At 39.2% G+C, this 21,553-nt stretch overlaps 1 pseudogene; it reads left to right on the top strand.

Moving 5' to 3' along the window:
* The first annotated feature begins 9,309 nt into the window (after positions 1–9,309).
* Positions 9,310–9,428, top strand: LOC135647786 (5S ribosomal RNA; annotated as a pseudogene).
* Positions 9,429–21,553: the final 12,125 nt, after the last annotated feature.

The raw sequence follows: 21,553 nt of genomic DNA, 5'->3' as shown, positions 1-21,553 counted from the left end.
AGATAAGTCTTCATTAAATAAATCACATACCTCTTCTCCTAACGCCATTAGCGCGTAATGAGCATCTTGCTCGGTGTTGGACTCCTCTTCTTCGGATGCGCTTGAATCATCCCACGTTGCCTTGAATGCCTTCTTCTTTGATGTTCTCTTTTTGGCTTGAGGACAATCGTTCTTATAGTGTCCCGGTTTTTTGCATTCATAGCAAATCACTTGGTCCTTCTTTTGTTCAAATTTATTTTTTGTATTATTTTTAAATATGTTCTTTCTTAAATATTTTTTGAACTTTTGAGTCAAAAGTGCAATGTCATTGTCACTGTCCTCATCACTTGATGTTCCTTTCAAGTGGTCTTCTTGTGATTTGAGTGCCATATCCTTCCTGTTCTTTGGAAGGGGGTTCTCGAGCTCGTCATGAGCTTGACATGTCATTTCGTAGGTCATTAGAGACCCAATGAGTTCTTCAAGAGGGAATGCTTTAAGGTCTTTGGCCTCTTGAATGGCCGTAACTTTTGGATCCCAACTTTTAGGGAGGGATCTTAAGATTTTAGTTACTAGTTCAAAGTTAGTAAAATCTTTACCAAGAGCTTTGAGTCCATTGATGACATCAGTAAACCGGGTGTACATGTCTCCGATGGACTCACTTGGTTTCATTCGGAAAAGTTCGTAAGAGTGCACAAGGATGTTGATTTTGGACTCTTTCACTTGGCTAGTGCCTTCATGAGTGACCTCAAGAGTTCTCCAAATATCAAAAGCCGAATCACACATTGAAACACGATTAAATTCGTTTTTGTCTAGTGCACAAAACAAGGCATTCATAGCCTTTGTATTTAAAGCAAAAACCTTCTTCTCCGATTCATCCCATTCGCTCATCGGAAGAGAAGATTTTTGAAATCCATTCTCGACAATAGACCAAAGCTCAAAGTCCATAGAAATGAGGAAGATTCTTATGCGAGTCTTCCAATATGTGTAATCCGACCCATTAAACAAAGGTGGTCGTGCAATAGAATGGCCCTCTTGCATGCCGGAGTAAGCCATCTCTCTTGGGTATTAAACCAAATATGAGAGATAACCTTGCTCTGATACCACTTGTTAGGATCGGAGCGGCACTAAGAGGGGGGGGTGAATTAGTGCAGCGGATTAAAACTTCGATTTTAATCAAAATCTTTCATACGTTAAGAACGAAACTTGAGAAATTTAACTTGAAGGCGTATTCTTAAAGTTGCGCAGCAAGAGTAATGAGGAACTAAAGCAGTAAGAAGATTTGCAGTAATGTAAATGACAATAATAAAAAGCAAACCATAGATTACGCCGATTTTTAGAGTGGTTCGGTCAAATGACCTACTCCACTTGCGAGGCCCCTCTTCGATGAGGCTCCCACCTTCCACTAGCAAGTCTCTTGAAATGGAAGGGTAAACACCCCTCTTACAACCTTTTACAAGCAGCTCAACCTCTTACAAATTTTCAATAAGAAAGGAGGAGGAGAACTCTCTAGCAAATTGAAAACAAGACTTGCTAAGACTTTCTAAGACTTTTCTCTCAATCAAAAATGCTTCTCAAAAGTTGTTACCTCAGCTGAGATTAGAGGGGTATTTATAGGCCTCAAGAGGATTCAAATTTTGGGCTCCAAAATTTGAATTCTCTTAGGGTTCCCGGTGTTGGAGGTGCCACCGCCCAGCCAGGCGGTGCCACCGCCCAACGCTCGGGTGCTGGACGGTGCAACCACCCAGCCAAGGAGGTGTCACCGCCCAGCTAGGCGGTGCCACCGCCTACAGTGTTTTCAGCCCGACTACAGTGTTTTCAGCCACTAGTTGGGCTTCAATCTTGGCTCTCTAGTTCGCTGGTTTAGCTTAATTTTTAGCCTAAACCAACTCTGACTTTGGGCCCAGTTGGCCCCTAACCAGGATATAGGATTATCTCTTAATCCTAATCCTAATTACAAGTGGACTACATAACCAAAACACATCCTAAGCAAAATTTCAACCGCGAACGTCGAGTCTTGTTCTGGCGAGCTTTCCGACGAACTTTCTGCCGACGGGCTTCTAGCAAGCTCCCGAACTTATGATGACTTTAATGAGTAGCCGAGCCTTCTCGGTGATCTCCGTGAACCTCCGACGATCTCTTCGGCGAACTTCCGAAAATTCCGACAGGTTCCCGATTTCTTCTCGGTTGGTTCTAGCAGCATCTCCGACGATTCTTCGGACTCTTAAACGTCCATCGAACTTGACTCTGGTATTCTCGCTTTGTGTTTTCTGGTTATCGTAGTTAATCCTGCACACTTAACTCAATAATATGGATTAGATCAAATAACCCATCAATTGATTTTATCATCAAAATCCGAGATTCAACAGTTTGAGGGTGTTGTTTAGTGGAGTTTTAGGGCTATGGATAAAAGTTTTAGATCTGTGGTAGATGGCAGCAAAGGTTTGATAGAAATCAGTGGAGGTTGCTGCAAATATATGCTGTCTTGTAAGAGCAGAATTATTGTCGAAGAAATAGCGGTTTCTCAATGAAATTTCCACCAAAAACTTGAGAGATTTGAAGAGGGAATTGACAATAAAATCTCAGTTTATATGACAGCAAGGATGTCCAATTTAATTAAGAAGATTTCAGCAGTATTACAACAAGGAAATTGGTGTAAGTTGCGATAGCAGAATTCTCGACGAAAATTTTCAACGGTTTGCGATAAAAATTTGCAGTAACACAAAATTATTTTTAATTCAAGGGAATTTTGGTGATGAGATAAACATTTCATGAATACAAGGAATTTTACAGAATAAAATTCAAGTCATAAATTATCAAGATGTCAAGGAGCATATCATGGTTAATTTGAATATATCATTTTTAGTGAATACCAAGAAGAATCATAGCATGAAAAAATCTTGATTCATAGAAAAATTTCATGTATCGAATATCGAGAAATCAAGATAACGATTCATAAAAAATATCACAAGTTATAATCAAGAGAAAAATCATCATTCATTTTCAATTCATACAATTTGTCAAATCAACATTTCTTGGGTATGCATGATATCAAAACATGGTTTAAAATCTCCAACATATAACATGCATAATTTCAAATTTTGAAAGGAGAAGGGAAGAATTCAAAGTTACAAAGATTTCAACCATCTCATAAACAAATGAAAGATCAAGTCATGAATCCAAAATTCCATGAATCAAAATAATCAAAATGATCATCAAAGGTAATCTCATGTTATTCCAAGAAATCAAGATCATGATTTTGATAAAAACCTATTAATGACTAATCATTTTCATAATCCATGAGATTCATAAAAGCATAATATACATGTTTTCATTAATCTCCCCTTTTTTTTAGAAAAATCGATAAAGTAGGAAAAATAAATTTTTCAAAGAGAAACCTTTCATCTTTTTAGTTGTTTCAATTCATGTGATTTATTTCATTTAAGCATGTCCTTTTTCATTTATGTCACATAACAACATGCATCAATTGTTTAAAAACCAAAAAAGAACTTTCATTGTAACAAAGATCAATAAGCTAAAAATCATCATGCATAATTTCAAAATAGAAACTCATTAAGCATGATTTCAAATCAATATGCTCAAGTTTTTTTATAAGAACCATCCATCTTATTTAAAACCGAAAAAGCAATATTTCATCATGAATAACTTCGAAGTCTCATGCATAGTATAAAATCATCAAGCATGATTTCATTAAACATAAATAATCTTCAATCAAAATCATGAAATCATCAAGATACACATTAATGCTTCTTAAACTAATCTTGTTAGGTGTACAAGCATTAGATTTATATCTAAAATTTTATTACATTATTACATCATTAAAACATCGAGCATGATTTCATATTTTCTATCAAAATCGTTTTGTTTATCATAAACATGTAATTTTCATGATTATTTTCAAAATTACTAGAATGATAAGCATGATTCCTAATTTTTACATTTTCATTATTAAACATATAATTTTTAAGAAAATTAATTCTAAACTAAATTAAAAAAAATGTATCATGAAAAGCATCATATAATTTTGAAATAAACTAAGGGCATTTTGATTACCTCATCGTCGAATGCCGTTAAGGCGTAATTTGCCACCTCGCCTTTGTTGATTTTCTCATTATCTTCAGAAGAGCTCAATTCATCCCAATTTGTATTCTTCTTCTTGCATTCAAAGCAAGTAGTTACGTTCTTTTTATTCTTTAATTTTTGTTTCATTAACTTTTTAAATTTCTTTATGAGTTCAAGTTCACCATCACTTGAGCTTATGCTCGAGTGGTCTACAATTGTTCTAAGTACCAAATCTTTCCTATTCTTTGAAAGGTGGTTTTGTTCATCATGTTCATTACGTGCATTGTGCACCATTTCATATGTCATCAATGAACCGATTAGTTCTTCAAGTGAAAAAATATTTAAATCTTTTGTTTCTTATATTGCCATTACTTTCGATTCCTAAGTTTTAAAAAGTGATCTTAAGATCTTGTTAACAAGTTCAAAATTCAAAAAACTTTTACCAAGTGCTTTTAAACCATTGATGACATCCGTAAGACATGTGTACATGTCAATAACGGTTTCGCTTGGTTTCATGTAAAAAAGTTTAAAATTATGCATTAAAAGGTTAATCTTAGAATCTTTAACTCTATTCGTGCCTTCGTGTGTGATTTCGAGAATATGCCAAATATCGAAGGCCATTTCGCACATAGAAACCTGATTAAATTCGTTTTTGTCTAAAGCGCAAAATAAGGCATTTATAGTCTTTGCATTTAGAGAAAACGTCTTCTTCTCCAAATCATTCCAATTGTTCATTGGAAGAGAAGACCTTCGAAAACTGGATTCGATAATATTCCATTAGTTTAATTTGAATACATCATTTTTAGTGAATACCAAGAAGAATCATAGCATGAAAAATCTTGATTCATAGAAAAATTTCATGTATCGAATATCGAGAAATCAAGATAACGATTCATAAAAAATATCACAAGTTATAATCAAGAGAAAAATCATCATTCATTTTCAATTCATACAATTTGTCAAATCAACATTTCTTGGGTATGCATGATATCAAAACATGGTTTAAAATCTCCAACATATAACATGCATAATTTCAAATTTTGAAAGGAGAAGGGAAGAATTCAAAGTTACAAAGATTTCAACCATCTCATAAACAAATGAAAGATCAAGTCATGAATCCAAAATTCCATGAATCAAAATAATCAAAATGATCGTCAAAGGTAATCTCATGTTATTCCAAGAAATCAAGATCATGATTTTGATAAAAACCTATTAATGACTAATCATTTTCATAATCCATGAGATTCATAAAAGCATAATATACATGTTTTCATTAATCTCCCCTTTTTTTTAGAAAAATCGGTAAAGTAGGAAAAATAAATTTTTCAAAGAGAAACCTTTCATCTTTTTAGTTGTTTCAATTCATGTGATTTATTTCATTTAAGCATGTCCTTTTTCATTTATGTCACATAACAACATGCATCAATTGTTTAAAAACCAAAAAAGAACTTTCATTGTAACAAAGATCAATAAGCTAAAAATCATCATGCATAATTTCAAAATAGAAACTCATTAAGCATGATTTCAAATCAATATGCTCAAGTTTTTTTATAAGAACCATCCATCTTATTTAAAACCGAAAAAGCAATATTTCATCATGAATAACTTCGAAGTCTCATGCATAGTATAAAATCATCAAGCATGATTTCATTAAACATAAATAATCTTCAATCAAAATCATGAAATCATCAAGATACACATTAATGCTTCTTAAACTAATCTTGTTAGGTGTACAAGCATTAGATTTATATCTAAAATTTTATTACATTATTACATCATTAAAACATCGAGCATGATTTCATATTTTCAATCAAAATCGTTTTGTTTATCATAAACATGTAATTTTCATGATTATTTTCAAAATTACTAGAATGATAAGCATGATTCCTAATTTTTACATTTTCATTATTAAACATATAATTTTTAAGAAAATTAATTCTAAACTAAATTAAAAAAAATGTATCATGAAAAGCATCATATAATTTTGAAATAAACTAAGGGCATTTTGATTACCTCATCGTCGAATGCCGTTAAGGCGTAATTTGCCACCTCGCCTTTGTTGATTTTCTCATTATCTTCAGAAGAGCTCAATTCATCCCAATTTGTATTCTTCTTCTTGCATTCAAAGCAAGTAGTTACGTTCTTTTTATTCTTTAATTTTTGTTTCATTAACTTTTTAAATTTCTTTATGAGTTCAAGTTCACCATCACTTGAGCTTATGCTCGAGTGGTCTACAATTGTTCTAAGTACCAAATCTTTCCTATTCTTTGAAAGGTGGTTTTGTTCATCATGTTCATTACGTGCATTGTGCACCATTTCATATGTCATCAATGAACCGATTAGTTCTTCAAGTGAAAAAATATTTAAATCTTTTGTTTCTTATATTGCCATTACTTTCGATTCCTAAGTTTTAAAAAGTGATCTTAAGATCTTGTTAACGAGTTCAAAATTCAAAAAACTTTTACCAAGTGCTTTTAAACCATTGATGACATCCGTAAGACATGTGTACATGTCAATAACGGTTTCGCTTGGTTTCATGTAAAAAAGTTTAAAATTATGCATTAAAAGGTTAATCTTAGAATCTTTAACTCTATTCGTGCCTTCGTGTGTGATTTCGAGAATATGCCAAATATCGAAGGCCATTTCGCACATAGAAACCTGATTAAATTCGTTTTTATCTAAAGCGCAAAATAAGGCATTTATAGTCTTTGCATTTAGAGAAAACGTCTTCTTCTCCAAATCATTCCAATTGTTCATTGGAAGAGAAGACCTTCGAAAACTAGATTCGATAATATTCCATTAGTTTAAATCCAAAGAAAGTAAGAAAACTCTCATTCGAGTTTTCTAATAAGTGTAGTCCGTCCCATTGAAAAAGGAAAGACGAATGAGAGAGTGACCCTCTTGAAAACTGAAAAGAGTCATTTCTCTTGGGTGTTAAACTAATTAAGAAATCACGATGCTTTGATACCAATTGTTAGGATTAGGTGTCGACACTAAGATGGGGGGTGAATTAGTGCAGTAGTAAAATAATATCGGTTTAAAAACTTCATTGCGATGAAACCAGTTTCGTAAAGATGTTAACTTGAAAGCATGTTCGCAATAGAGTAGTAGATGTAAAGAGCGAGTAAGGAGGTTTGTAGTTAAAGTAAATTGCACAAATAAAACATAAACCAGATTTTAGAGTGGTTCGGTCGTCGTTACCTACATCCACTTCGTTGATTCCTCTTCCGTCGAGGCCACTAGCATCTACTATTGGTCTTCCTTCAATAGGCGAAGACCAACCACCTTTTACACCCCTCTTCTCCTTTTCACGGGTTTAGGAGACAACCCTTACAAGCACTCACACTCCTCTTACAGAATTCTAAACTTAGAGTGGAGGAGGGAATTTCTAAAGAAATTGCAGCAGTGTTTTCTCACTTTTGAATACTCTGTGCTTGTGTATTTTAACCAGGGATGAGAGGGGTATTTATAGGCTTCATGTTGATTCAAACTTGTAACCTAAAAATATCTCATCCCGGGTTTCTCAGGCACAAGCGGTACCACTACCTACGCTGGGCGGTACCACTACTAGTGTCAGTCTGACACTGGGTGGTACCACCACCTGGGAAGGCTGTGCTGGGTGGTACCACCGCCCAGACTGATGGTGCCACCACTTGGCACCCTGCCAGGGGTGGTACAATCGCCCAGATTGGCGGTACCACCACCTGACATAGTCTCAGAGACTATGCCATGACGGTGTTACCTCTTGGGGCACTATTTGGGCCTCTTATTGGGCCCAACATAGTCCTTACGTGGGCCTAGCTAGCCCTTAATTGGGTTGGCCCAAATCCAAACCCAATTACATGATAACTATGATTCCTAAGCCATTTGCTATGCTAAATAAATCCCTATGTCTTGGTTTCTTCTGGCAAGCTTCCGACGATCTTCCGGTGAACTTCGACGATCTCTCGGCAATGTTCCGGTGGACTCCTGGCAAGCTCCTGGACTTCACGATGATCTTCTTGGCGAGTTTCGATGAGCTTCTTTGGCAAGCTCTAAGACTTCTCGGCTGGTTCCGACAGAAATTCTGATGAACGTCCGGACTTCCGATGAACTCTCAACTCATAATGAAATTGCGTCCTTGACTCCGGGACTTCATTTTGCTTCATGTCATGCTATCGTAGTGAATCCTGCACATGTAAAAACATACTTCGATCTAGATAATTAATACTAAGCATTAATCTTCTTATCTGGCATGTCATTGGTCCCTCGACGCTTCGTCCAATTCTTCGGCATATCGTCCTCTCTTGCGGCCTATTGTCCAATCGGCTAGTTGACTCTGCAACTTTGATATCCTTAGTGCAATATCCGTTCTTCTTGGTCCGATGCCCGAATTTATGGCCTAAAGCCTTTTGTCGATACGTTGATCGATCCACCGACTCGACGTCCAATCTTCTGACATATTTTCCCTCGGCACAACATGATTCTTCCTTCTTTAATTGTTTCATCCTAATCAAAGCATCCTGCGTCACTCAAAACACATATTGAAACATAAACACTTTTCAATTGGTTTCATTATCAAAATATGAGATTCAAGCCACTATACTCTTCCAAGAAATCAAGCCACTATACTCTTCCATATGCTTTCAAGTTAACATCTTCCGAAATGGGTTTAATCGCAATGAGATTTAGAATCGATACAATTTTTACTGTTGCACTAATTCACTCCCCCCTCCCCCCCCTCCTCTTAGTGCTAGCTCATTCGTAACAAACACTAAATTCAACCTTGCCTGAGTTCATCAATTTCAAAATAGCTCCCGCCAAGTGCACTTACTTGAAACATGTGTGACCAAACCAAACCAACACTAAATTACTTGAAACATGTCGGACAACTCTTGAAACATGTGTGACCAAACCAACACTAAATTACTTGATCCCTTTATAACTTGAGTGGGAGAAATACTAAGATGGGTGACCTCTCGAGAAGTCATCGTTGGATCCTTTGTGCCCGAGTGACTAAAACTAATGTCATAGTCCATAAAAGCGATGGCTTTTGGTCTCGAAATCTATAGTGACAACTTTGTAGTCACTCGCGTGGGGTTCGAAGAGAGTTTTCTGGATTTGGGTTGCAATAGCGATTCTGAGATATTCATGAAAGTTATGATGGTTTCAATGTGACAGGTTCAAATCGGCCTAACATGACTCAAGCACGAGTCCCCACCCAGCTTCGTTCGTGATTTGCACTTAGGCGATGGACGACGCATGAAACATCGATACGATCAAACCAACACTAAATCATTAGATCCCATTAGAACTCTAAAGTTAAAAGTGCTTGGGCGAGAGTAGTACCAAGATGAGTGACCCCATAGTAAGTCCTCGTGTTGCACCCTTCTTGTGCCCGAGAAACAAATACCGATACCGTAGACTACTGTGGTGATGGTTTTTGGGCCTAAAATTTATGATAACCATAAAAAGATGCCATAGAACACTAAGACAATGGTTTTTTGCTTGAAATTTACAATGACTCACATGGGGCTCAAAGAGAGATTTTTATATTTGTGTTGTAATAGTGATTTTAAGATCATTCGAGAAAGTTATGGCAGTTTCAGTGCTACGGGGTCGAATCAGCCTTATGCAACCCATGCACGAGGGCCTTGCCAAGCTCCAGTTGTGATGTGCACTTAGGCGCCAAACGACAGTTAGGACTCTAGCTAGGAGAGTCCTAATTGAGAGGGACATTCATGTAAAACCTACCTAAGCCGACCCCTATTAAAGAGGTGAAGTGGCCGGCTAGGGTTAGGAGGTTATTTCTTAGAGAAGAATAAGGAGTTGTAAAGGAATAGGAGTCTTGAGTAGGAGTCCTATTAGGAGTTGGTTAGAAGTAGGAGTCTTGAGTAGGAGTCCTATTAGGAGTTGGTTAGAAGTAGGAGTCTTAAGTAAGAGTCCTATTAGGAGTTAGGGTTTAGAAGCCCTATAAATAGTTATGTATTTCACCTCTTTTCATAGGCAATAGATGAATCTTTTCTGCAGCCTTTGAGCAGCAACATGGAGAGAGGAACCCCTATAGAGTTCCAAAGAGGCCGATCCCCTAAAGAGATCAACCCCAAGTTTAGAATCTGCAAGGGTTCTAATACCTGGTATCAGAGCAGCGTTCTTGGCGTCTCGCTGCCCTTCCACAGCCATCCATGAACCCTCCGCAACCACCCAAAGCAATTCCCACAATTGCTTAAAAGATCGTTGCCAAATTCTGCTGTCATCTCCACCATCACGGATCATCCTTTAATCTCCCCGTGAATTGCAACGGGTTCTGGTTTTCTACCTTACTGCTGTTGTAATTTAGTTATCCTTATTTGAAAATCCCAAAAAAATTATTTTTATATTGCTGCATAAACTTTTCGTCATAAAGTTTTCATCTCTACGATGAAAGATACATTGCAGAATTCCAACCTTATAGCACCGTCTTTTTGATCTTGTTACTGTATTTTTTCTATCCAAATCGCTACAAAATTTTTATGACATCTTTAACATTTCCTAACAGCAGATTTCCTTTAGTTTTATCAAAAAATTATCAATATAAACCATTGATATTTTATGTCTAATCTGCTATACTTTAAAATATGCACTGTAAAATTTCAGCTGCATAGCATTGTTTGTTTGATCTTGATACTACGTTGTTTCTATCCATATCTCTATGAAATTTTTATGATAGCTTTGAGACTTTCTAATAGTGGATTTTCCTTTAGTTTCATCAAAAAATTCTCAATATAAATCACTGATCTTTTATGTCCAATCTGCTATACTTAAAAATCTATGCTGCAGAAAATTTCAGCCGCATATTGTTGCCTTAACCCTTCTATTTGCAATCTTTTTTGAATGAAATTTCTTATACACTTCATAGATCATCTTGGCTTCTATCTATGATTGATCTATTAAGAAATTCATCTCTAAAAATGATTTTATGTTGCTGCAAATTTTCATCGTAACCCGCTGAAATTTCTCGACGAGAATTCTGCAATCGCAACTTGCACCAATTTCCTTGCTGTTATACTGCAGAAATATTCTTAATTAAATTAGATATCCTTGCTGTCATATAAACTGTGATTTTTCTATCAATTCCCTCCTCAATTCTCTCAAGTTTTTGGTGGAAATTACGTCGAGAAACCATTGTTTCTTCGACGATAATTCTACTCTTACAAGACAGCACATACTTGCTGCAACTTCCACTTATTTCTATCAAACCTTTGCTAACATCTACCACAGATCCAAAACTTCCATCTACAGCTCTAAAACTTCACCAAACCATACCCTTAAATTGCACCCAAAATAGCCACAAAACAAGCCTAAACCGTAGCCTACATCCACCGATCTACCAACCCTTTCGACTATCACCTCTCTCAACCAATACATGCCTTTAACCCGATAACAAAAGAGAGATCTTAACGTCACAGATTTGGCGACATATACTATGGCATCTAAGGAGGCAATCAATGCTAAATTCGAAGGCTTGGAGGCGCGAATGGAGGATAAGATTCGGACGCTCTTTATCAAACTCAGATTGGGTCGACCACTAAGCCCGAAAAAATCATATCAAGGAGAGAGCTTTGCCCAATCGCACCAGGCCCGAAGAGATGAGTTCCAAGGGAGGGGAGGCTCTATGACTGACCCCAACTATCCATGCATGAGAGTGGATTTTCCTAGATGGGAAGAAGGAGACCCGATTGGTTGGATCTCGCGCGCGGAGCGATATTTTCGGTACCATAAAACCGCGGATGCATCTATGGTGAAAATTGCAGCTATACATCTTGAAGGGGATGCTATACAGTGGTTTGATTGGTTTGAACATACTTATGGAGTCCTTTCATGGCGACAATTCAAAGAAGGACTGCTGATCCGCTTCAGACCAACCGATTACGAGAATATTAATGGACAACTAGCAAAGATCCGACAAACCTCCACCATTCAGGAGTACCAAACCAGGTTTGAAAGGTTATCTAATCAAACTCATGATTAGTCTCAAAAATAGCTATTGAGGACCTTCATTGAGGGCTTGAAGCCAGAGATCCGAGGAGAAGTTAAAGCGTGACAACCTTATATGCTTATGGCAGCCATCTCTTTCGCACGACATCAAGAGGAGCAATTGATCATGAAGCTCGGAGGACTAGGGTCGCTCCTCAATCAGTAATATTGAAGCCCTCAGCCCCCCCTACTATCGACCAAGTCCCTACACCAAAGAGGTTAACAAGAGAAGAGCTTCGGGAGCGATATGCGAAGGGGTTATGTTGGCATTGTGACGAGCCGTGGAGCCGTGAGCATCACTGTAGTAAAGGGAGACTTCTTATGATTGAACCAATAGAAGAAGAGGTCATTGAACATCCAGAAGAGAGCCTTGAACCTGAAGAAGAAGATGCAGAAGAAGAGCCACAACCGATTGAAGTTACGGTACATGCACTAGCCGGCTACTCAAACCCGCAAACGATGAAAGTGGAGGCCTTCTCAAACAACAACCGATCACTGTTCTCATCGACACGGGCAGGTCTAATAACTTTTTAAACAGTAAGGTTACTATCCAGATGGCCTTACCTATTGAGAATTGCAGCAGGTTTGACGTTAAGGTCGTCGATGGATGGATTTTGAAGTATAATCGTAGGCGCCCGCAAGTGAAACTATTGATGATCATGAGGCCTTACCAAGAGATAATTGCATATTTCTTCCTTCTCCCTCTTGATGATCATGAGGCCATGCTCATAATTAAATGGTTGACGATATTAGGTGATATTTCTTGGAATTTTATGCAACTAATTATGAAATTTTATAATAAGGAGAAACAGGTGATACTTAATGGGAAATGTGGGGGCGACGTAACGACGATTTTCACACAACAAATGGAGAAGGTTTTGCATAAAGCATGCAGCAGATTTTTAATACAACTTGAGCAGCAAACTAAGGGCAAATCTCCAGCAAATGCTCAGCCATATCAGTATCCACATCTCCAGAAGGATGAAATAGAAAGGATTGTAAAAGAGATGCTCAAAACAGGAGTTATTCAGCCATGTTGCAGCCCCTACTCTTCACCGGTGCTCCTCATACGAAAGAAGGATGGAATATGGCGATTATGTGTTGATTACCGAGCTCTCAATGGCATAACCATCAAGGATAAATACCCTATTCCAATAGTAGATGAGTTGCTAGATAAAAGGGAGCACAAATCTTCACAAAGCTGGACCTTCGATCCGGGTATCATCAAATACGAGTATGCGAAGAAGACATACCGAAAACCACCTTTTGAACACACAACAACCACTATAAATTTTTGCTTTCTTCAAAAGAAGGTGGAATATCTTCGGCATATTATATCAAAGGAAGGTGTGGCAGTAGACCCCTTCAAAATTAGAGCAATGCAAAACTGGCTGACCACGAGGAACAAAAAATTGCTACATGGATTTCTGGGTTTAACAGGCTACTACTGCAAGTTCGTGAAAAACTATGGAGAGATCAGTGCACCACTTACTTCCTTACTGAAAAAAGATGTCTTCCAATGGTTGGACAGAGCCTCCGCTGCCTTCGACAAAATTAAGGCAGCCATGACGACGACGTCGGTGCTAACACTACCAGATTTCAACCGACCCTTCATTATTGAGGTCGACGCATCTGGAGTCAGAATTGGAGCCATTCTCATGCAAGATGGTCGACCACTCACATACACTAGCAAGGCATTATCTCCCTCCCATCAAAATAAGTCAACATATGATAAAACCGACCATAAAAGCCTCAAGTACTTTTTGGAGCAAAAGATATCATCCCCTGAGCAGCAAAAATGGGTAACAAAACTACTTGGATTTGATTATGAAATAACTTACAAAAAGGGGAAAGAGAATGTTCTTGCAGATGCGCTTTCGCAGCTACCCGAGCAAGTTGAAGTTTCGACCGTTTCACTTCCGACCAGCGACTTTCTTAAGGATATTAAGATGGAATGGCAGGAAAATTCAGAGACTAGTAAGATTATAAAAAAATTGGAGGAACCACCAAGCCCCATGGCTCATTACAATTGAGACTCAAAAGAATTACACTATAAGGGACGCATTGTGCTTATGATAAATTCTACTTACATCTTCACGAGTAGATTTTGGACAAAGTTATTCCATATGCAGGGTACTAAATTGAAAAGGAGTATGGCATATCACCCACAAACCGACGGTTAGACGAAAGTTGTAAATAGGTGCTTAGAGATAGCCCAAAGCCACCCACCAAATATGACTACCCAAGGAGAACTTCTGACTCAGCCAAGTGCCATTATTGATCGATGGATCGTGACTCGACAATGACGATCCACTACTGAATTGCTAATACAGTGGGAAAACCTACTAACAGAAGATGCCACTTGGGAGAACTATGATGACTTGAAGATCAAATTCCCAAAATTCATGAATCGTTAGCCTCGAGGACAAGGCTGATTTGAAGAGGGCGGGTTTATTAGGACTCTAACTAGGAGAGTCCTAATTGAGAGGGACATTCATGTAAAACCTACCTAAGCCGACCCCTATTAAAGAGGTGAAGTGGCCGGCTAGGGTTAGGAGGTTATTTCTTAGAGAAGAATAAGGAGTTGTAAAGGAATAGGAGTCTTGAGTAGGAGTCCTATTTGGAGTTGGTTAGAAGTAGGAGTCTTGAGTAGGAGTCCTATTAGGAGTTGATTAGAAGTAGGAGTCTTAAGTAAGAGTCCTATTATGAGTTAGGGTTTAGAAGCCCTATAAATAGTTATGTATTCCACCTCATTTCATAGGCAATAGATGAATCCTTTTTGCAGCCTTTGAGTAGCAACTTGGAGGGAGAAACCCCTATAGAGTTCCAAGGATGCCGATCCCCTAAAGAGATCAACCCCAAGTTTAGAATCTGCAAGGGTTCTAACAACGACGCACACAACATTAGTGTGATCATACCAACACTATTGCTTTGGATCCCATCAAAACTTTGATATTAAGCTTGCTTAGGTATGAGTAGTACTATGATGGGTGACCTCTTGGGAATGCCTCATATTGTACCACTTTGCACTCGAGCAACAAAAACTGATGTCATAGACCACCAAGACAATGGCTTTTGGGTTTGAAATCTATGGTGGTCACTTTGCAATCACCCATTTGGGGCTCGAAGAAAGCTTTTTAGATTGGAGTCGCAATAGTGATTCTGAGATCATTTAAGTTATGATGGTTTTAGAGTGAAGGGGTCGAATCGACCCCGTGCGACCTATACATGAAGGTCCTACCCAGCTCCGATAGTGAGCGTAGAATAGGAGGTGGGAATCAAGAAATCTCTAGCCTATGGGTGTTTGGTTCCTTCTGTTAGGAACGAATCGGGACTAAGAGGGGGGTGAATGTTAGGACTCTAGCTAGGAGAGTCCTAATTGAGAGGGACATTTATGTAGGAGGTTTTTTCTTAGAGAAAAATTAGGAGTTGTAAGGGAATAGGAGTCTTGAGTAGGAGTCCTATTAGGAGTTGGTTAGAAGTAAGAGTCTTAAGTAGGAGTCCTATTAGGAGTTAGGGTTTAGAAGCCTGATAAATAGCCATGTATTCCTTCTCTTTTCTTACGCAATAGATGAATCTTTTCTGCAGCCTTTGAGCAGCAACTTGGAGGGAGGAACCCCTATAGAGTTCCAAGGAGGTCGATCCCCTAAAGAGATCAACCCCAAGTTTAGAATCTACAAGGGTTCTAACACCTGGTAGCAGAGCAACGTTCTTGGCATCTCGCTGCCCTTCCACTGCCATCCATCAACCCTCCACAACTGTCCAAAGCAATTCCCACAATTGCTTAAAAGATCGTCGCCAAATTCTGCCATCATCTCCACCACCGCGGATCATCCCGTGAATTGCAACAGGTTCTGGTTTCCTACCTTGCTACTGCTGCAATTTAGTTATCCCTATCCGAAAATCCAAAAAAAAAAAATTATTCCTATATTGGTGCATAAACTTTTCATCACAAAGTTTTCATCTCTACAACGAAAGATACATTGCAGAATTTCAGCTGCATAGCATTGTTTGTTTAATCTTGATACTATATTTTCTCTGTCATATAAAATAAGATATTACTGTAAATTCCCTCCTCAAATCTATCAAATTTTTGGTAGAGATTTTGTCGAGAAACCACTATTTCTTCGACGATAATTCTGCTCTTACAAGACAACACAATTCTGCAGCAAACTTTCACTGATTTCTATCAAACCTATACATGCCTTTAACCCGTCAACAAAAGAGAGATCTTAACATCATAGATTTGGAGTCACATACTATGGCATCTGAGGAGGCAATCAATACTAAATTTAAAGCCTTTGAGGCACGAATGTAGGATAAGATTCGGACTCTCCTTATCGAATTCAATTTGGGCCGACCACCAAGCCCGAAGAAATCACATCAAGGAGAGAGCTCTAACCAATCACATCATGCCCAAAGAGATGACTTCCAAGAGAGGGGAGGCTCTATGACCGACCCCAACTATTCGCACATGAGAGTGGACTTCCCTAGATGGGAAGAAGGAGACCCAATTGGTTGGATCTCGTGCGCGGAGCGATATTTTCGGTACCATAAAACTGCGGATGCATCCATGGTGGAAATTACAGCTATACATCTTGAAGGGGATGCCATACAATGGTTTGACGGGTTTGAACACACTTATGGAGTCCTTTCATGGTGACAATTCAAAGAAGGACTACTGATCCGCTTCGGACCAACTTATTACGAGAACATTGACGGACAACTAGCAAAGATCCGACAAACCTCCACCATTCAGGAGTACCAAACCAGGTTTGAAAGATTATCTAATCAAACTCATGATTGGTCTGAAAAATAGTTATTGGGGACCTTTATTGGGGGCTTAAAGCCGGAGATCCGGGGAGAAGTTAAGGCGCGACAACCATACACGCTTATGGCAGCCATCTCTTTTGCATGACTTCAAGAGGAGCGATTGAACCATAAAGCCCGGAGGACTAGGATCACTCCACGACCTACAATACTAAAGCCCTAAGCCCCCCTACTATCAACCAAGTCCTTGCACCGAAAAGGTTAACAAGAGAAGAACTTCGGGAGCAATTTGCGAAGGGGTCATGTTGGCATTGCGACGAGCCGTGGAGCCGCGAGCATCGCTGTAAAAAAGGTAGACTTCTTATGATTGAACCAGTAGAAGAAGAGGTCATTGAATATCTAGAAGAGAGCCTTGAACATGAAGAAGAAGATATGGAAGAAGAGCCACAACCGACCGACATTACAGTACACGCACTAGCCGGCTACTCAAACCCACAAATGATGAAAGTTGGAGGCCTTCTTAAACAACAGCCGATCACTATTCTCATCGACACGGGTAGCACTAATAACTTTCTGAATAGTAAGGTTGCTGCTCGGATGGCACTGCATATTGAAGGTTGCAGCAAGTTCGATGTAAAGGTTGCCGATGGCAGAATCCTATAGTGCGACCAAAAATGCCCGTAGGTGAAACTATTACTACAAGACCAAGAAATTTTCACTAATTTCTTCCTCCTAACAATCGATGACTATGAGGCAGTGCTTGGTATAGAATGGCTGACTACACTAGGTGATGTTTCTTGAAACTTTTCTAAATTAATTATGAAATTCTACTGTAAGGGCAAACAAATCATCCTACGCGGGAAGCGCGGAAGCAACGTTACCACTGTTTCGACCCAACGAATGGAGAAAGTTTTGCACAAGGTAAATAGTGGCTTTTTGATGCATCTCCAGCCACAACCAAAAGAGAAGAAAATAGGAATTGAAGATCAAAATCTTGCCCAATTGCTTACTGAATTTGCCGATATATTTGCTGAACCGCTCGGTCTTCCTCCTTCTCGGCAACATGACCATCGAATTCCAATCCTTCCAAGCAAGCCACCAGTGAACACTTGACCGTACCGATGTCCTCACCTCCAGAAAGATGAAATTGAAAAGATCGTAAAGGAGATGCTTGAAACAGGGGTGATTCGGCCAAGTTGCATCCCCTATTCCTCACCAGTGCTACTTGTACGCAAGAAGGACGGAACTTGGCGGATGTGCATCGACTACCGAGCTTTAAATGGCATCACCGTCAAGGACAAGTACCCAATACCAGTGGTGGATGAACTTCTTGATGAATTGAAAGGAGCTCGAGTCTTCACGAAGTTGGACCTCCGATCCGGTTACCACCAAATTCGGGTATGTGACGATGACATTCCAAAAACTGCATTTCGCACACATGATGGCCATTATGAATTCTTGGTAATGCCTTTTGGACTCACTAATGCTCCTTCAACCTTTCAAAGTCTCATGAATGATATTTTTTGGAGATTTCTTCGTAAATTTGTGCTGGTATTTTTTGATGATATTCTCGTTTACAGCCCTCCTCTTGAGACTCACTTTCAGCATTTACGGATTGTTTTGACGATCCTTCAGGAGAATACTCTCTTTGTTAAGCAACCAAAGTGCAGCTTTCTCCAACAAAAAGTAGAGTACCTTGGGCATATAATATCAGAAGAAGGAGTGGCGGTAGACCCAACAAAAATTGAGGCAATGCAAGGCTGGCCGAAACCTACAAATGTGAAATTACTACGGGGGTTCCTTGGACTAACGGGCTACTACCAAAAATTTGTTAAGGACTATGGGAAGATCAGTGCACCACTCACTTCTTTACTGAAAAAAGATGCTTTCCAATGGTCGGACAAAGCCTCTGCTGCCTTCGACAAACTTAAAGTAGCCATGACAATGACGTCGGTGCTTGCGCTACCAGATTTCAATAGACCCTTCATCATTGAGGCCGATGCATCTGGAGTCGGAATTGGAGCCGTTCTCATGCAAAATGGTCGACCACTCGCATACACTAGCAAGGCATTATCTCCCTCCCATCAAAACATGTCAGTATATGATAAGGAGATGCTTGCCATTGTACACGCAGTAATGAGGTGGAGACCCTACCTGATCGGCCGGCTATTTCAAATTAAAACTGACCATAAAAGTCTCAAGTATTTTTTGGAGCAAAAGATATCATCCCCTGAGCAGCAAATATGGGTAACCAAACTTCTTGGATTTGATTATGAAATTATTTACAAAAAGGGGAAAGAAAACGTTGTTGCAGATGCACTCTCACGGCTACCTGAACAAGCTAAGGTTTCAGCCATCTCCCTTCCTACCACTGGTCTCCTCGAGGACATTAGGGAAGAATGGAAGAAGGATCCAAAGATCAGCAACATCATAAAAAAATTGGAGGAGGATCCAAGTGCAATAGCCCACTATACCTGGGATTCGAGGGATCTACGCTACAAAGGTCGCATTGTGATTATACCTGACTCCCCTTGCATCACAATCATCTTACATGAAATACACTCCATACCTTCAGCAGGGCACTCTGGATTCCTAAGAAACTACAAAAGAGTGAAGCAAAATTTTTATTGGAGAGGGATGAAAAAAATTATTGCTGAATATGTGGCACAATGTGATGTATGTCAACAACACAAGAGTGAAACTGTGATAAATCCAAGGAAGCTACAACCACTACCCATACCAGACTCAATGTGGACTGACATCTCCATGGACTTCATTGAAGGGCTGCCATCTTCCAAAGGTAAAAGCACGATTCTCGTGGTGGTTGATCGACTTATGAAATATGCTCATTTTTGTGCTGTGAGAAATCCCTACACTACTGCTAGTATTGCCTAGATTTTCATAGAAAATATTGTTAAACTGCATGGGATGCCAAGGTCCATCGTAAGTGATCGTGATAGGATCTTCACTAGTAAATTTTAGACCGAGTTATTTCAGTTACAAGGCACAAAACTCAAGATGAGCATAGCGTATCATCCATAAACTGACGGCCAAACAGAGGTGGTAAATAGGTGCTTAGAGACGTACCTTTGGTGTTTCGCTAGCGACCGACCAAAAGAGTGGGCGAAATGGCTTCCCTGGGCCGAATGGTGGTATAATACTACATATCATTCATCTACAAAATGTGCCCCTTATGAAGCATTGTATGGTCGACCAGCCCCTACAACTATTAAAAGATAGATCAGGTTGACCAAGAATTGATTGAGAGGGACAAACTCTTACAACTATTAAAAGATAATCTCTCTACCGCTCAAGCCAGAATGAAGCAGCAAGCCGACACACGACGAAGTGAAAGAGAATTTTCAGTGGGAGATTGGGTTTATCTTCGCCTACAACCATACAAGCAACTCTCTATCAACACTCGAGCCTCCATGAAGCTATCCCCATGTTTTTATGGGCCCTATCAGATCACAAAGCGTATTGGAGCCATGGTGTACAGACTTAAATTACCTGAGGATGACAAAATTCACCCTGTCTTCCACGTATCATGCCTAAAGCCCAAGTTGGGAGAACACGAGTCACCCCAGATCCAACTGCCTAACACACCTGAGGATGGAGTTATTCAAGCCCAACCACAAGCCATCCTCGATCGCAGGATCGTGATGCGTCGCCGACATCCCTCTACTGAAGTACTAGTGCATTGGAATAATCTACCACTTAAAGATGCCACATGGGAACTATATGATGAGCTAAAGACCCGGTTCCCTGAGTTCATGGAATCTCAGCCTTGAGGACAAGGCTGATTTGAACAGGGCGGATCTGTTAGGACTCTAGCTAGGAGAGTCCTAATTGAGAGGGACATTCATATAGGAGGTTTTTTCTTAGAGAAGAATTAGGAGTTGTAAGGGAATAGGAGTCTTGAGTAGGAGTCCTATTAAGAGTTGGTTAGAAGTAAGAGTCTTAAGTAGGAGTCCTATTAGGATTTGGTTAGAAGTAAGAGTCTTAAGTAGGAGTCCTATTAGGAGTTAGGGTTTAGAAGCCCTATAAATAGCCATGTATTCCTTCTCTTTTCTTAATCAATAGATGAATCTTTTCTGTAGCCTTTGAGCAGCAACTTGGAGGGAGGAACCCCTATAGAGTTCCAAGGAGGCCGATCCCCTAAAGAGATCAACCCCAAGTTTAGAATCTGCAAGGGTTCTAACAGTGAATTAGTGTAGTGGATAAAATTACGTCAGTTCGGAAAATCTTTCTTATGTTGAAAACCAATCTTGGAAGATGTTAACTTAGAAGCGTAAGGGAGCATAGTGAAAGCAATAAGAAGGCAGTTTGTAGTTAAAGTAAATTGCACAAAAGAAATGCAAACTAGATTTTTATAGTGGTTCGGTCGTCGTGACCTACATCCACTCCACCAATTCCTCTTCTGTCGAGGCTATCGGCATCCACTATCGCTCTTCCTTGAAGACTAACTACCTCTTTACAACTCTATTCTCCTTTTGCAAGCTCAGGAGAGAACCTTTACACCCCCACTACCTCCTCTCTAGATAAAAATCACACTTTAGACTAAAGGAGGAGAACTCTCAAGATTACAACATAATTTTCTCTTGTTTTTATTCTTAGTGGTGTATTTGTTAACCAGGGATGAGAGGGGTATTTATAGGCCTCAAGTGGATTCAAACTTGAAGCCTAAAATGATCTCATCCTAGGTTTCTCAAGTCCTGGCGGTACGACC

This window comes from Musa acuminata, chromosome BXJ3-8 (assembly GCF_036884655.1).
Source record: "Musa acuminata AAA Group cultivar baxijiao chromosome BXJ3-8, Cavendish_Baxijiao_AAA, whole genome shotgun sequence".
NCBI lineage: Eukaryota > Viridiplantae > Streptophyta > Magnoliopsida > Zingiberales > Musaceae > Musa > Musa acuminata.
The sequence above is the reverse complement of the archived record's forward strand: the minus strand, read 5'-3'. Positions and strand labels throughout refer to the sequence as shown.